The following is a 17,297-nucleotide window of genomic DNA, read 5'->3' as shown; positions in this document are numbered from 1 at the left end:
GAGCAAGGGTAGGCCTTAAAAGACTGCCCACCACCCACAGTGCCAAAAGCTGCTCTGGTCCTTTCCACACAAGTGCATTGCCACTCAAATCTCACGGTGCACGTGAAAGTGCCTGGTCTGCAGAAGGTGCTTTGGACTCCTTGGTGGTTAGGCAGTGAAGAGCTAGAGCAAGCAGTTTGTATTACAGCCCCTGATTTTACGAGTTCATGCTGTAAATGGATGTGATCACAAGCTGTCCTTAGGCTGTGTTTGTCTCAAATTACTCCTTAGGGCAAAATTGTAATAGAACTGTACCCGAGAGTTAAATCATCATTCAGAAGTATTAGATACTTTTTCTGGGATATGAAATTACTGTTTTTTGATGAATGAACAGTGAGGAGTAGGGTTCTAGAGCTCATGAAATGGTACCCTGTGCTGCATCGTTTCTTGGTGGTGGACCAGAGGAGTGAGCCAGCACAGGTTTATTCCAGCACAGATTTTGCCTACTAGTGTCACTTTCTAGTTTTACTTTTTTTGTCAGTTTCTCATTTCTCTCCACAAGGCAGTGTACTGTTTGTTTGTTTTCTACCAACAGTTTTTGTTTAATATCCCTAGCAGTTGAAAAGCTGGGACTAAGATTGGAGGCTTGGGCTCTGGCACTGAAACAGCTATAGCTAAAGATGTCAGTTTCCCAGTCTGCAGCCAAAGAAAATGGGACAAAAAAAGTATGAAATTTTGTATCCTGTCTGGGTATGTTCTCTGCTTTCAGAAAGACCATAGTTGATCTCTCGTTGGTATTTCTCTGTCCTGGAGCATAGATTTATTAGTAGTGGGAAGGAATTTTTTAATAAAAACCTGGAATATGATATACTAGTTCTTTACTAACATAAACTTCTGTTAGTCAGTCATAGTCTTGTCCACCCATGTGAGATACATGATGAGAGAAATTCGTAGAATTACCAAAAAAAGTGCTGATTATTACAGAAAAGTTTGGAATGTATTTGCTGAAATCAGGGTAGCTCAAATCAGGTTACTCTGCTGCTCTGTGCAGGTATTGGAACGGTGACTCTGAATCCGTACTGTGCAGCTGCCGTTTTGTGAAGCCTTTGTCAGGTTAAGAAGGTGCCTGCCCTCTTCAGTTCAGACATCTGAGCCTCCACCTTTTGTGTCATACTGCGTAGGTGACTTGTTCCAAATAACTACAAGGAACTGTAGCCACATCTCTGTATAAATAATTCATGGTAAAGGTGCTATGCAATAGCTTTAAAAAAGCAGATTCAAATCTACGTTGTGCCATGCTGCTGAGTCCTCATTTGAAATATGTGCCTGACTTGAGCTCTTTAAGGTTTCAGACCCAGTACACAGGAAAAGTTGCACTGCAAGACATGACTTTAGTAATTTATAGTGAAACACTTTGAAATGCCTCTCAAGTATATCATTAATTGTCACTTAAAAGTTTCTTTCATAATGCAATAATACACTAACATAATAAAAGTAAGAATGTATACTGTGATTTTTATATGGTGTAAGTTACTTATTTGTGAAAAATCCAGTGTCTTAAAAGAACTGGGTCACATGATATTTTATAATATAGAAAGTTTTAATTTAAAGCATGTTTTTTATTTATGATCGATTGTATTATATAGAGATTTTGAAATTGTTGATAGTAATTTTTTATTTGCAGTAAACTGTTTGTGATAACTTTATTTTGTCATATTGTTGTGAAGCACCTGAAAATAAAGGGTGATAAGATACTTTTTAAAAATTAAGTGTAACTTCTGTATGTTGTCTCATCTATAGGGCAAACTGTCAATTCCTTTTCTCTAATGTATGTTTTAGAAGTTAATTTGGTTTTTTTTTAAAAAAAAAAGACAAACCTAAGTCACACCTTTTTCACTGACATTGAGGGGGAAAAAACTTCACCCCTGAAGTACTGAAACATACATTCCCAGAAAAAAAAAATAATCACTGCAGTAACATGCAGGACATATTAATGCTCAGCATTCAGTTGTTTATGTGTCTTAAATTCTGAGAAGTGCTTCCATTTTTTCTTCTTAGTAATTTCTTTTAAAGAATGCTGTAGCTCAGAACTTGGGAGAAAAAAGGCAGCTTTTATCTGTGCTGGCGGAATGACACACATTGTTAGCAGAACCAGGCAGATAACAAATATATTTACTTCGTTATGGCTCCATGATAAACTTCCAGGTAGTTTGCCAATCCAGGGGTCATAAATAATTTAATACATGGTGTAACCTACAGTGTAACTACTTAAAGAAGAAAAATTGTGTGAATAAGTAATGTGGCTATTGCAATGGCAGGTTACCATTATGATTCTTGAATAACTTTGCAAATACTGTAACGATATTTTAATGCATCAGTGTAGTTACCTGGTAGTGAAAGTCTGGAGTATTTCTAAATCATATTCAAATACAGAAAATGTATTTTAAATCTAGAAAGAAGGTGGGGTCCTACAAAGCCTGTAGTTTTTAAAAAGAAGCATTAGTATGCTCTAGTTTGTAATTTTTATTTTAAATTGCAGGGATTCTAAGAAGCACAGCTCGGATACATACTGATGGTAAACGGTAGTGGAGGAGGGCTGTAATTGAAACCGTTCTAGAAGTTACCGTATTATTTATATTACTGCAGTGTTGATGTGCTCTTCTTGTAGACCAGAGTGAGTGTGTAAACCCAGCTGAAATGCTAAAGAGAAGGAAGTCTAGAAGTTGGAAAATCTCGATTTTACACTATTTTTTTTTATTTAAAGAAACTTCTTCACGTTTTAAAGTCTAATGGCCAGATCTATTTTGTGTTGCAAAAATTAAGCATTTTAGTACTCACTAACAGGTTGTAGAAGAGTAGGAGGGAGAGGGAAATGGAAGTTTTATCCCTGACTCAGGAGTGGTGAAAGGGACATGCATTTGGGAGCTCCGCATTTACTGCGGGGCAGAGCCAGAACACTAGTACTCAAGGTGCAGTTATTCTTCACCCTTTCGCTTATGGGCTGATTGCTTTCAGTAAAATAGCTGAAGGAAATTCCATGCGTTTCCCTTACTGTGATCAGGTATTTGGTCTAAACTGAGGCTGTCATGGTTTGAAGTGTTGGTAACTTTTTTTGTGCTTTATTTGTAGCAGTCGCAATAGCCCTGTGTGAGATGTGTGTAACGTGCTTTCTGTTTGCGCCTCCCTTGGAACCTGCAACGCAACAGTAGTAGAAAAGAGTGTTTTCCAAAGCCATCTTGAAGCAGTTCTGAAATTGTTTAAGATTAAAGCTAACAAGCAGTTGACCAGCTTCCACCATTGATTTTGGTCAGTAAGTTTGCTTTAGTTACAGCTCTCAATTTGAGAAAATAAAATTAGTCTAGTGTAATCAACCTAGACTGTAGCAGTAGTATGTGTAACTTTGCACTTGATTTTTGTGTGTTCTAGAAACTAAGACAAAAAAAGAAGAGAAATGGGTGTGCTTGTGGCATACAAAGCTAACAGCTGTTTTGGCTTATTGGCATTGGTTTTACTTAGGCACTAAAATGAGACACCTGCTGATGGCCTCTGCAGCCCTTCTGCAAGGGCCAGTCCAGACCTGTTGCCTCCAATAAAATGCTGACAATATGACAAAGTCAGTAGCTTGGGGTTTGTTATCCGCTTCATTAAAACATCTCACCCAAGTAAAACTGCAAATTACATTTCTGCATCTTTGTCTTAATCAAATTTAAAAGCCCTAGGTAAAGCTGTTTGTGTACAACTCGAAGTAGCGGCGCTTGGCAGCTGTGATCTGGAACCAGAGGGAAATTCCCTGCCAAGCAGAACAGCGTGTGTGTATGAATTCGTCCTTCGGGCTTCTGCATTACAGCTAAAGAAGGATCGTGCTGTTTCTTTTACTGAGGTAAACATCTTAAGACCAGTCTGGTAATAGCCTTTTAATCATCATTTGTAAACTCTTGATTGTGCCTTTGACATGTCTTTAAAAACAATGTATATTCAAGGCACTTTGTCTTGAAATACATTCAAAACTTGCTATCTTTAAAACTTTTAAGAGGTAACATAACCCTAAAAGGAGAACAGATAAATGCTTGTGACAGACACTTTGGTGTGTTGAAACTCACATCATTAAAGGAGTACTTTGTGTATGTATTCAACAGTTCAGAAATAGCAAGATTAATGAGACATCTTTATGGAAGTACCCAGTTGTCATAAAAGAAAATATGCTGGAGAAGTTTTCAGGAAGTTATATCTGTAACAAGTTAATTAGTAATTCTTCATAGAGGAAAATGCTGTAAAACAAGCTCAAAATCCAAGATCCTTGGCTTGCTACAGTAAATAACAGTAGCAGAAAGGAGAGTGCACTCTGCTGCTGGAAGAAAGGGTGTTTTACCACAGTTGGCTTCAGGATGTCCATTCTTGAGGTCTTGTGTTTCATTCTGCTCCTGGCCAGCGATTCGCTGAGTGAACATGAAGCTTTAGCACTTGAGACGTGGATGCGTTTTGCTTTTATAGCTGGTCAGAACAGGGCTGTGGCTGTCAGATGCCTGGCTCAGCTGTGGGAGCGCTGCTCTGGTATTGCAATGCCAGCCATATTGCTTCTGAGGAAATTCTCCATATGTTTATTTTTAAATAATGGGAAAACAATGCAAATGTGAAGACCTCCATGTGACAGCTGCTTACCTGTGTTTGCTGTTACAAAGTGTTTCGTAGTTCTTGTGTTCTGTACTGCCAGGAGTATGGTGATATTTTACAGACATAGGTATGCAAGACAAAAATGTGGTCACTTGCATCTACTTTTTACTTCTGTATATTAAAAAGCTTGCAACCATATGAATTACAACTGAAACACTTAGGTATTCTGGTGGTTTTAAATCATTTTGAGTCAATCTGTCAATGTCAAAAGGATGCGTTCTAAATGAGTAAGATGGTTCAGTTCTTTTTCAGTCGGAAGAATTACTTGGTATATGGGTTAAAAAACTACGTTGTTTTTATAGCAAGTATTTTTAGATAATTTTTTTTGAGATCAACAGGGAGAAAATCATGAGTAATTAAAGCGTGTGACAACCAGAATGCATTGAAAAAAGGTTATTTTAAATGAGAAGTTGTTACGTCAAATTGTGTCTGATTTGTTAGACTATACAGTTTCGGTCACAAAATTTTTTATGAAAAGATGCTCTAAAAATTAATTCTATTTATTTATTATTATAACTGTTCTTTACCTGGTAGCTACCAGTTACTAGTAATCAGGTATTACTGACCTGACGGGTATAAACCGGCTGCAGTTATTTTTCTAATAGAGTTTTGGTTTGTCATTTGAGGAACTGGAATTCCTTTTATGCTACTTAAGCCTTTCAATTGCCAAAAAAACCATTACCACTTTAAGGGTAACTTTGCATTTATATAGACTACAGTACTATCAGCAGTGAGTTCCCTAATAACATGGAATGTTACAGCAATAATATCAAAAGGCATATGTGCTCGCTCGCTCTCCAACAGTCACAGCTAGTTATTTTCTACTCCCTTAGTATTTTTTGTAACGTTGCTAAAACAATTGTAATGTTGTTACTGATCATACAGGTAGCTACAAAACAGTAGTGTTGCTTATCTCCTAGATAATACTGTTAGGGATTTTTCCTTGTTCTGTACTTCATAGTTGTAACATATAACCTATATTTAGGTTGTCTTGGAAAGCGCTTCGATGCTGATGCCCTCTTGCGAGAAGGGAATGCAGTATATTTAAATAGATCTGTATGAATGCAAGCCTTGACCACTGTGTAATCATTTAGATTTATCTCTCATTAACTGTAAATGTTGGATTAGATTGTCTTGGACAGTGGGGTGGAAGGACACTTCCATCTTTTCTTGAAATAAAGACTGCCCATAGCACAGTTTTTCAAGTTAATAACGCATTAGTCACAAGTCTGCTAATCCACCTGTTCATGGTGTAAAATCCCTCTTGCAATAGGAAAATGGTAATATTAATGCTCTGATAGTGCTTTCTTCTTATCATTTGCCAGGTAGGCTCAGAAGGATCTGCCCAGGGATCTCCTCTAGTTCTGACTTACTGGTTTCCTTCTAAACACATTTTCTTCTCATTGTGAAAAGTTACACAGAATTATACTTGTTGCATTGGCGACTCTCTCAACATATCCAGTGGTGTCTTGCAATTGCCTGTTGGGTTAAACATTGTCGGTCAAGGTGTCAGGTACATCTCCATAAATCATGGACTTTGGTGGTTTTGCACCAGCAGCTCTGCGTCAGCTTGTAGCTTGCTGGTATGAACGATGAGTAGAGCATTCATTCAGAGTCCTACATAGGAAAGGAACAGGTAGCAAAGAATGTCAGCTTTGAGCACCAACCACGGTGACTTTTGATGTCTGATTAAGGTTGCTGATGAGGCAGTTATTTTTAGACAGCCGTGTGCCTGTGCAGTACTGCAAACTTCTGGAACATAGTTTACAGCCCACAAGGTTTACACAGTAAAAGAGATGGAGGAGAACTGACGTTGATGCAAAACAGATCCTTTTGTACACCAAAATAAGGAATAATCCCAACACAAAAAGGTTTTAATTTAGATTATGATTAGAAGGTTTGAGTCTCAAATGGGTTTCAAGACTTTGAGCCTTTGCTAACAATCCAGAGTTGATAAATAGTGGAATTCAGATACAACTGCACTTAAATAATGCAACAAAAATCATAATGATATAAGCTATACAGCTTACTGGCTAACTGGAAGATGGGTACGAAATCAGAGTAAAGTAATTTAAGCAGATAAACTTTCATTTCTCATATAACTTCAAATTTTGAAGGCGCAAGTCATTGGAAAGTAAGACTTAGTATCGTCTTCAGACTATGTCATATGCAGCTTAAATTTCTGATGTAATTAGAAATACAGACCACTAACAGTATGTTAATGTATAATTGCATTAAATAAATGTTTGTTTTGTTTTAATATACAGCCGACTGCACTGGAGTTGAAGACTTTAAGACCTGCCTGGGTAATACAGACAAGTTCTGTCCTACCAATATTTATTGTCAATGTAAAAATGAAAAACCTTTTTGCAGGTAGGGTGTGGGATTGGTTTGTTTGCTTAAATGTATGCTATGTAAATGCAGCTTGTTAAATATATTTTTAATGATGAACTAAATTTAGACCCTGCAATGTGATCCATGAAAGTAGATGTTGATCTTCATTTACAATCTGCATAAGCTCAATAACTCCGCTACAGTGCATCAAATCTGGGATCTAAGTGCAGAATTTTCTCTTTTTAGAATGTGTAGGCCATGTAATCCATAATGTAGGTAATCACTGTAATCCTCAATGTTCACATGCTCGTTATTGTCTCAGGTATTTTGCTTTAGACCCTAATTGTGCTGTGTAATGGCAAGTTAATTTTTTCCCCCAGGTTGATCAAAATCTCTTTAGTTTAAAAAAAATCAGGTATCTTAATATCATATTCTCCATTATGTAGTTGTTACTTTCCTTTTTAAAAAAGTAATCTAGTCATCTGAGTAGTAAATCTTGGTCCTGTAGCTAGTGTATTTGTTTTTTACACGTAGCTTGGCCCTTAGACTTGATAGGAAATTAGCAAGAAAATACCAGGGCAGTATTACAAAGCTCATCTGATTATCTGGTGGATTCAAGGCAAAATTTTCTCTGTGACCCAGTCTGTTGTTTATGAATGTGCAGCTAGCCTCCAGGTGTAGCCAATATACCAGATTAGATAACGGAGTACGCTGTTCAAATATTAGTGCAACTCCAAAGAAATAGAATGCTACATTATTGAAACTGTTTATATGTATCCTAAAACATAGCCAGGTCAATACCAATATTACCTATAAATAGCAGTAAGAAAAGAATTTTCCATAGAGATCAAGGTCAAACTTCCAGAAAAGGTTACCCAAATCCAGACTGTTTGCATCAACAAATGATGCAGAATCCCTGTCAAAAGAACCTTCCCATCATGAGGACGGCTGGGGACATCCCGTTCTAGGGATATCCTTTGTATTAGCAGAGGAAGTAGTGCTGTAGGAGAGGGGGGAAAAGAAGCCCTGAATTAATGAAAATAAAGCAATGTTCTTATCCCATTACAAGTCTTACTATTAAAAGCAGAGGGGATATAGTGTGTGACTCTACTGTGGGTTGTATTGCTGCTTTTTCATAGAAGGGGCATCAATGTCATAATGACAGATAGCAATGTGATGTTTCAATTATATCTGCATAGTCTGTTGTGGAAAGTGAGAGGCTTTGCCACGCTTACAGCTGGCGAAAAGATCATTGACCTGGGTCACGCCATGCCATGACTGGGGTAACATACCCCATTCCCAAGAAAGCGTATTATCTTGGACTTTTGGGAATGCTAACTTGGACGTGGTTGACCCGAAGCCTGGCAGAGTGCATTTGCATCAAATTTAGAATAAGATGTGTGTTAAGTAACATCTTTAGACAAACAGGAGAAATGCTGCATCTCTTGACCCCTGCAGTATTCAATAATAAATAATTATATAGCAAAATACCTTCCTTTTTTTGACATTACTTTTTAAATTAAAATAATGTTGCCAAAAATTAATACTTTTATTTGAAGATGTGGTTACTTAAGAATGGACTGGATGGAGTATTGGTGCATGGGCCCCAAATGTAACCACCTTTGGAACACTCTAGATCTGATTTTTAGTAACTGTCCTTCCTGCAGTAGCACTGGTTATCATAGTTGTTTTAATATTTTACTGGGTCTACTGCTGTAAAAGTGGAAAAGCTGGGTAAATTACTTTGGATGCAGTTAAAAGGGTTTTTATAGTCAAAATGGAAGTAAAGCAAAAGTAGTCTGGTATTCTGATTAATTTTTAACCTCTGGGTATTTAAATCAACAAGCTTGCCATATGGAATCCTCTGCCAAAATGCTGTCTACACAATTGAAAACTAAATCAAAGCATCCTACCAGACCATTTAGCAGTTATTCAGCATTTTACTGCTAAGTGCAGAACTTCACTCTAGGTTGTTGCTTCTCTTTCTCAGGGCTAACCAGGCAAGCTTTAAAGATTGATAAATACATTTACGACTTTAACTCGAGACTACCAAATCTGTCTTGCCAGTTTATTTGCTATTAAGGGTTGGCTTTGTTTTCGCAAGTTGTTTGTGGTTTGTTGGGGTTTTTTTAAAAAAAAGGAGTAACGCCAATAAACACTGACAGGAGGCTTGGTGATTAAACAATTCTTCCTGTTCTTTGGCCCTAGGCATTGGCAATTCAAGCTGCTTTTTGCTTTCAGCATTTTATCTTTCTTTGTTCCCCACTGATACCTGTCCCAAGCACACAGACAATGTGGGTTTTTTCTTCTTTCATTGAGCCCCATTAGTGTATATCACTGATACTTGCTCTGTCATAGACAAATTGTAATACACAGCTCTTGCATAGTCATTGCAGCAGTGCATCTAAACCTGCGGTATGGCTGTTGAACCAATCTGTGGTACAAAAAGAAGCCCCAAACCACTGCTAATGCTCGAAATCTCATTGTTCCCCCATCCAGGAACCAGACGAATCCTCCATACTGTGCAGCACAACATAACCCAGCACTTACTGCTGAAACGGCTGGTAACTGGGGCAGCCACTGAGGGTAACAGATGTTGGCGTGTGGGGCATATCACACGTTCCTAATCGTAGTGGAAGCCAGACCTGACTTTGTGATCCAACCGATCACAATACAAATATACCGATACGAATAGCAAAAAAGGTCATAGAGTAATTAAAGGTAACCTGAGTTTAAAATCTTGCTTTTATTTGCCCAGTATTTGATTTCCAGGATCATCTGCATGTATGTGAGAAGGTGAAACTCTTCATCAAAGATGAAGTGAATCTAGGAGAAATCTCTGCATAGGAGAAAACAAAGAACCAGGGACTATTTTAAAAGGATGCTCAAATAAATATTTCATTTTAGGCGGGTGAAAAGACCAGCATTAAAAAGAGTGATAATTTGGTTACGAGCTCCAGCTGTATGCTACAGCTGCTTCCCTTGTGTCGTCCTTGTGCTGTTCCAGCTTCTGGGTGAGCAGGGCCAGCCTGGTCAGCCCACGAACGCTGACTGCTGCTACTGGCACCAGCGCCTGTGCAAGGAGAGGGGCAGGAGTACATAGCCAGAGGGGAAGAGATCCGTATGCTCTCCAGACTTCGACCCATTTAGGCTGCTGCAGAGCCATGCCTGCAGTTTCATTTGTTTACTAGTTATACTTGACCAGAGGAAGGATTGGCCACCTGTCTTGAAGGTTTTTTTCCCTGTAAAGACAGGCAAAAGGCAGTGCTAGTAAGGTGACACAGTTTGCTGATGAGACCACAGTACTCAGAGCCGTCAAAACCAAGCCTTACTATGAAAAAATACAGAGGGAGCGTATAATAATGAATGACTGGACAAGAAAATGGCAAATTAATTTTATTGTTTATAAATGCAAGCTAATGGGTGTAGAAAAGCAGTTTTTGCTTTGTGTGTGGAGCAGTCATCTCTAAATGAGAAATTAGAACTCAGAACAGGTGTCTCGAGTAATGTTTTCTGAGAAAGTTTGTTTTGCTAGGGATTTTAGGAAGAAACTGAAAACAAACCCAGATACATTGTAATACTACTGTGTGAATCTTACTTGTGCTTACATTTTGACCACCAAATGATTTTGAGCCCCGATCTCAGCAAGCAGCGTAGCACATGTAGAATTCCAGGCACATCAGCATGGATTTCTGTGTGAGGAGAGGTTGTATGAGAGATTACTATTCCCTGCTTTTCATGTCAGAACTAGGCTATGTCAAATGAAATCGGGCAGAAGTTTTAAACAAGCAAGCAAACAAAGTGCTTTGTTTTTTTTTTGTAAAATGCATAATCCAGCAGTATGTACTCACATTTTAAATTACTTTTAAAAAAAATCAGACACCTCTTCAGGGAGGCAGCGGTGTTCAGGTTGGGTGTGTGCTTTCAGGTAGGACACATCCCGGTTGTTACGCTTGGCGTGCTGCAGTTCACGCCTCGGAGCAGCCTGGGAGTGCACAAACTGGTTCCCCTTTAGGTTAAACTAACCAGAGTGTGTGCTTCCATCTCTGATGAACATTCCGTGCCTGGGCCGAAGTTTCAGACACATTCTGAAAAGCAAACTTTTCTGAAGTGTGTGAAGCGTCGGTGTGGGGCCCCACTTGTATTAGTCTGCTTTATTTGGTGCTGCAAATCCAGCCACAGACTCTGCTCCAGCTCAGTCAATTAATGACTTAGATGCTGCTGGCTGGAAGTTACACTGATGTATCAGTAGTGCTTCATGTATTTCTACTGTTTGCATACTTTATGCTTCCATTACTGGCTGTTCTCAGCCTGTTAGGTGCCCTGACTCGCTTGGTCTCTTCCTGTCGTCTGTTTCTGTATGTGCAAATTTTGCAAGTACGAGATGTGTCAGTATAGGTAGAGAGCCCAAGTACAGATTTGATCTGTCTCATTTACTTTAGACACAAGAAATCAGGCTTGTTTTTGTAATGAAGATGTAAAAGAGAAAAGAAAGAATCCAGTCCAATACATTATTTCCTGTAAAATACATTTGTATAGTATTAGTATCTTGGAAATTTAGTGGGGGGGGAAATGAGGCACGAGCCTACCTTCACCGGGAGATGGTGCTGTTTAATTTGGAACTAATTCTGACTGCGTGCAACTGCTGCTGGCATTTCCAAGGTGTGAATTAGACCAAATCCTGCACACTCTGTTAGGGAAGAAAACCTGCTGTGAAGGAAGCGCTTTGGGCAAGGGCTGCAGGACTTGCAGCCTTCACGTGCTGCAGGCTGCTAGTTGCAGCCCGGAGGCAGCCCGTGGGACCTTTCTGCCTGCCTTGTCTCCTCGCTAGACGCGGGGGTGATGAAAACGTGAGCTTGTGAAAAGCCCATTGTTACTTGTCTGAGCTTTTGCTTCCATGCTGGCAAGCGTATTGCTCTGCAGCCTGCAGAGCCCTCACCAGAGCTGGCTGAGAGGCAAGAGAGGAAGCCAAACCTGTATCTGAGAGCACCAGCTCCTGCAGATCAGCTGCCCTGAATGCTGCTTCTCCGGAAGGTATCTAGTTTTGATAATTACTTCAGGTTGTTACATTTTTATGTGAAGGTACCTTTAGCAAATGAACATCACTTACTCGTTTTATGAACAATATAGCATACTTATTTTGCTTCTTCATGATGTTTTCCTTCTTCTAGCAATACGTCTGGCAAGACAGCATCCACTCTTTTTAAACGATAATATTCAGTTATCTTAATGTTTGATCACTGGCCACAGATGGGAAAGTCTGGCCTCTGCTCTTGCAGGGAAAGTGCCAGGCAGGAATTCTCTTGCTGGCCCTCACCTTCCCTTGGCAGCCGCGGACCTGCCACAATAGAGCTTGGGCTACCTGCTTTCTGAGCCAAGGAAACGGTCCCCGTGCTTTCTCTACTTTGCTGGAGCCCCTCAGCCGCAAATGGAGATGTCTGGTCTCTGTGTAATCAGAGGTAAATTCACTGTTACTTATGGAGTAGCATCTTTCTGAAATGTTTAATCATAAAAGACTTTACAAAATCTCCAGGCCTCATGTGTCAGCCAGAAGTCAGTGTCTGCTTCCCTTGCTTCTGAAGCTAAATTCTGAAATACTGATTTATCCAATGTCTTGTATGGCTTTCCTCTATTAATTACAAATTATTCATTTTCATTTATTTTTAGAAATGCAGTTTCCTTAGTTGTGTTTCCTCACTTTAATCCTCCTCACTAACATGAGCAACTGTTGCAGCTCCTACCTATAACTTATGCAGAGAACTTGTTTACCATGAGGCAACTAAATGACAACAAAATGTTTTCCTCATAAGTAGCATGGTTCTACTGCAGAAACAGACTGGAGCTTTCTGGTATTTTGGGCCATGAAGATGATCTGATTTTTTTTTTTTTAACATAAAATTGGAAAATGTTGAAGGTATCCCTGTCATGAATTTAGAACCTTTTAAAAATTATTATAGGAATACAGAAAATTAAATATTATGGCACTGTTCAGTGTAACAGTGAAAAACCCCCCAAAACCTCAAAGAATATGTTGCTGCTTTGAATTCACTTTTATTTGTGGCTGCAAGATAAGGGTTTGACACTAAAATTAACTTAAAAAGACGGAACATTAGAAGTCTTAATGTTAACTGCGTCAATGTCATACATGCAGTAGTGAGCTTTATTATTTTTATATTTCAGTGTAAACTAACACTTCCAGTAATCTGCAGTATATTATTATGCATATTTTTAATAACTTTTTTTTCTCTTTTGCGTAGTCCCATGCATTCTCAGCCATTAGGGGAGACCAGAGCCAGCAACAGCCTGTTTTTCTAACCAGTGACCTCAGTATGAGACATTTGGCCATTCAAGCAGGAGTTCCCCTTATGCAGGTTAGGCAGAGGGGAGACAGTATCAGGTATATATTGATAACATACCTATGCATATATATTATATAGTCTTCTGCCTTGTTACTGAGTACAAATTATCATAATTCAAATTGGTAGTATTTATGTCACAAAGTAAAGATGTGACCTAATAAAAAGCCTAAAACCACCTTTTACTATCCAGGTGTTTTCTACAGGAATATCACATACCTGCCAGTTCTATTCTAGACTGGATAAGTTTTGCAATTTTTTAATCTTTTTCTGAGTCGTTTACACTTAAGATACTATAAGTCATATAAACAGGGTTTTCACCAAACTGAGGGATGGCTGCCCAAAACAGCCCCTTAAGAACAGACGGTTCAGTCAATGCAGAGAGATCCCTTAGCTCTGGCAGAGGAATTACTGGAATTGTATGTTCCAACTCCCTGTGCAGTGAAGGGAATTCATATGGCTGACATGAAAAAACAAATGCCTAAAAGCTTTGTCCGTTTCACCAACACTGCTTTTTCATGCCAGTATCTCTTTTGATTTCACTGGAATATGGCCAAAGATAGTTTCCAGCCATGCTGAAAACTTCTGTAATGATAATATGAGTGCTCTCCTGTAACAACTGTCTTGTTACCTTTACTGTCACGGTAAACTCTTTAAAATTTATAATACTTTTCCAAACTCTCTCCTGAATAATGATACAAAAAAATTTCAACTGATGTTTGAAAAATACGGCTGTTAATAGTTCTGTTAGTACTTTCCTCTTAGAAAGTACCTTTCCTTTGAGACTCTTGGGTTCCTGTTCCCCTCCCTCCACCACTTCATAATTCAAATTTATTAAAGCTTCATGGAAAGTCGCTATTATGTATTTAAAGTACAGATAGTATGATGTACAGGGTAATTAAATTATTCCAGACCTTATGAAATCATTTATATGACTAAGTGTGCTAGCAAGCTTCCCCTACCCCCTGCCCAACAACTGAATGATCTGTAGACAGATGTATTTACCGTAAGACCTTTCTGTGCCTAAAAAACCAGTCTCATTAAAACTGTTGTGTTAGTCAATTACTAATGTCTTTCTGGCCCAGATCTTGATAGAGCAGTGTTTTGTGATTAAATTTGGTTTATGTGAATGAGCCTTTTGGGTTACTTCTGTACAGGAGGCACCAATAATTGGTATAAGGCATCAGTAAAAAACAGGCATTTCTTTTTATAATGGACTTTAAAAAAAAGACAAAATGGGCGAAGTTAATTGTAAAAGAAAAATGTTAACATTTTACAAAAAGCAAACTCACAGTTCAGAAAGGTATTTTTTTCAACTGCAGAAGAATATTAAGGTGGGGCCTTCAGCGTAAATGGAAAAATAATTAAATAAAAAGTTGTGATGTGCTCTGTCCTTAATTAAGGTGAGAACACTACCTGTCTACCTGTGTATTGTTGTACAAGTAAATCTTTTGCCAGTCGTGCGTTATATCAGAGCCTGCAACCTAATTTACCCATCTGAAGTGGTGTTTTTTTTCCCCCCATGTCATGTAATATCCCTAAAAATAATTTTATGGGTAGAAAAATGTTCTAAGTATTCCAAGAAGTATGTGTGCACGTGTGTGTTTTAGAGTCCTGCATTCTTAATTGTTTGCTGTTAATGCAGTGGAGAAATGATGAAGGAAAGAAAATACAGCGTTTTCCTTCCAGAGTAGTGCTTTTGGTCTATGGATTACTTAGAAAGGATCGCTGCAGGTCAAGAGAAATGTTAATGGCCATGTCAGGGCATTTTTTTATCTTCTACAGTAGCCCAGTGATTTCTTCAGCCCTCCTTTTTAGGCTAGAGAAACTTCGTTTATATTAAAAAAAAAAAAAAATACACCTCAGTAGCAATCAAATGTTCTGCTGTTCCTGCTTTTTAGCTGGCCCTGCTGATCTCCCAAAGCTACTGGTAAGCACACATTCAGAAGCAGCACAGACATTCAGATACTAATAAAAGAAATACATAAATGTAGTTTGATTAGATACAGATTATTTTAATAGCAAGCATACTGGGGAGCATATGTCGTGCTACTGATTTAATTCTAATCTCTTTACAGAAATACTAAGTACCAGTGCTTCCTGTATCTGGAATGTCTTGGAATGCTGTGTGATCAGTGGACGATCCAAATGCTGAGAGATCAGTAAGACCCTGTGGGCTGTGACACAGAGGAAATAGACATAACTATTGGAAAGCACTAGAAGTTGTTGCAAAGAAAAGGTATAGAAGATAATTATAAAACAAAACATGCTATTAGCATCTGATTTTACTGTGCAATTGGTGACGACTTTTTGTGAACACCTGATTTTACAGTTTACATAGCTGCTTCTACGTATTGCTTAAATTGTTGCATATCTGTCGGGACATGGGGTTCTTCTGTGATTAACTGTACGTCCTGTGCCTAAACAAGAGAAAACTGCCCTTCCTTAGAAGAAACTTACGAGAAAGGAAAAAGTTGTTTCACGTTTCACCATGAGAAATGACAAATATGCATGCTAATCATTACTTTTCTTTGTTTGCTTCCTGGGATGGTTTAAATCCGTATCAAAGGGGGTAAGGGGTTATATTTTTTCCATATTTCTCAGGAAGACTTGTCAAAGACCATTTTTGCCAAGTACAGTTTCTCCATTTGGCTCACCCGTTTATTTTTGATGTTTGCCTCGCTCTTTGTCATGATCTCCCTCCACATGCTGGTTCCAAATCGAATTCTGTTAGTAGGACTGTGAATTTCTCTTAACTATAATTACAAAGATTCTTCAAGGCATTGTAGCATGTAGAGCCTGTTGTGCCCTGACTGACGTTGCTCTGGTTAAAGACACAATATTTAAAGAAAGAAAACAACAAATTACATCAAATTTTGGATAGTGTAGTCAGAATCTGTATTCTTGTTACGCCAGTGACCTGCAGGATTAGGTAGAAGGAAGGCTTTGTTCTCAGCCAATACCCATTTTGTCCCACTGACACTGGCAGCATTGTACAAACATAACAAGGCATTCGGCTTCCCACTATCCCAAGATGCATCAAGTACTGGCTGATGCAGCAACCTCAGCTTGTAAGCCCATTCTGTTGTCCCTTGTTTCTTTTTCACTTTGTTTTCCTTCATCATTTTACGGATACTAAGACCTGAAAAAGTTTGCTTTTAAAAATGCAGTGGCTTTCTTGGTAATTTTTTTCAGAAATAATGAAAATAAATGAAGCTATAGAAAATAGACTACCTTGCCACTAACAAATTAAAGATACTGCAGTCCTGGATATATTTCCCATTTTCCAAAGAGTCTCAAGCACATTATTTTAACATTCGTATTAAATGATTTTCTGTAGTGTTAGATAATACATGAAACTATAAGACATCTCAGAATCTTAACTTTTTAGAAAGGTGAAAATATCGGCATTTCTTTTATATAAATCGGAATGCTCTCCTTGCAACAGCTCCATGCCTTAACTGCTTCCTGGCACTTTCAGTGCCCTCCACAACTCTGTAATTGCCCAGACTGCACGGGCTTCCCTAGGCAAGTACGTTAGCAGAGAAGCCAGAAACCTATTCAGACACCTTTGCTTTGCTTCCTGTTCCTTGCAAGTATTTAGTGAGTAGGTACAGCTTCCTGCTGGGGAAAAAAGGAGAGGTGGCTCCAAAGCTGGCAGTTTTTCTTGGCTCTGTAACTTAGTTGCCATCCCTGGTGGCGTTCTCTATTTTTCAGCCACAAACGGCTGTTTTGGTTTAGTTTTTTTCTTCGCCCCCAATGTAAGAAATGTCCAAAGTGGGTAAGTTTTAATGGTTTTACTTCTGCTGCAAGATACCCACAGGCATTTGAGTCTGCACCTGATGTATATATCAAGGGCAGATTTGCCAACTGCTAAATCATCTAATGCTGGCAGAGGAATTTTTCATGAATAGTTGAAACACATGCACCAAAATTCATTAAAAAGAATCCAGAGAT

General features: G+C 38.6%; 1 protein-coding gene across 7 annotated transcripts in view; it reads left to right on the top strand.

Annotated features, from left to right (window-relative positions):
• Positions 1-1,839: 1,839 nt before the first annotated feature.
• Positions 1,840-17,297, top strand: part of ZNF711 (zinc finger protein 711) — a 58,705-nt gene continuing 43,247 nt past the window's right edge. For 2 of the 7 annotated variants that reach the window (XR_005107446.1, XM_037407819.1), the window contains exons 1-4: positions 1,840-3,859; positions 6,918-12,443; positions 13,242-13,381; positions 15,419-15,579. The gene's annotated coding sequence lies outside the window, so the exon portion shown is untranslated. Of the gene's footprint in view, positions 3,860-6,917; positions 12,444-12,534; positions 13,382-15,418; positions 15,580-17,297 lie in introns of those variants that run through there. The other 5 variants (XM_037407813.1, XM_037407815.1, XM_037407814.1 and 2 more) reach the window with 5 other exon arrangements.

The sequence above is a fragment of the Falco rusticolus genome, chromosome 14 (genome assembly GCF_015220075.1).
Source record: "Falco rusticolus isolate bFalRus1 chromosome 14, bFalRus1.pri, whole genome shotgun sequence".
NCBI lineage: Eukaryota > Metazoa > Chordata > Aves > Falconiformes > Falconidae > Falco > Falco rusticolus.
The sequence above is the reverse complement of the archived record's forward strand: the minus strand, read 5'-3'. Positions and strand labels throughout refer to the sequence as shown.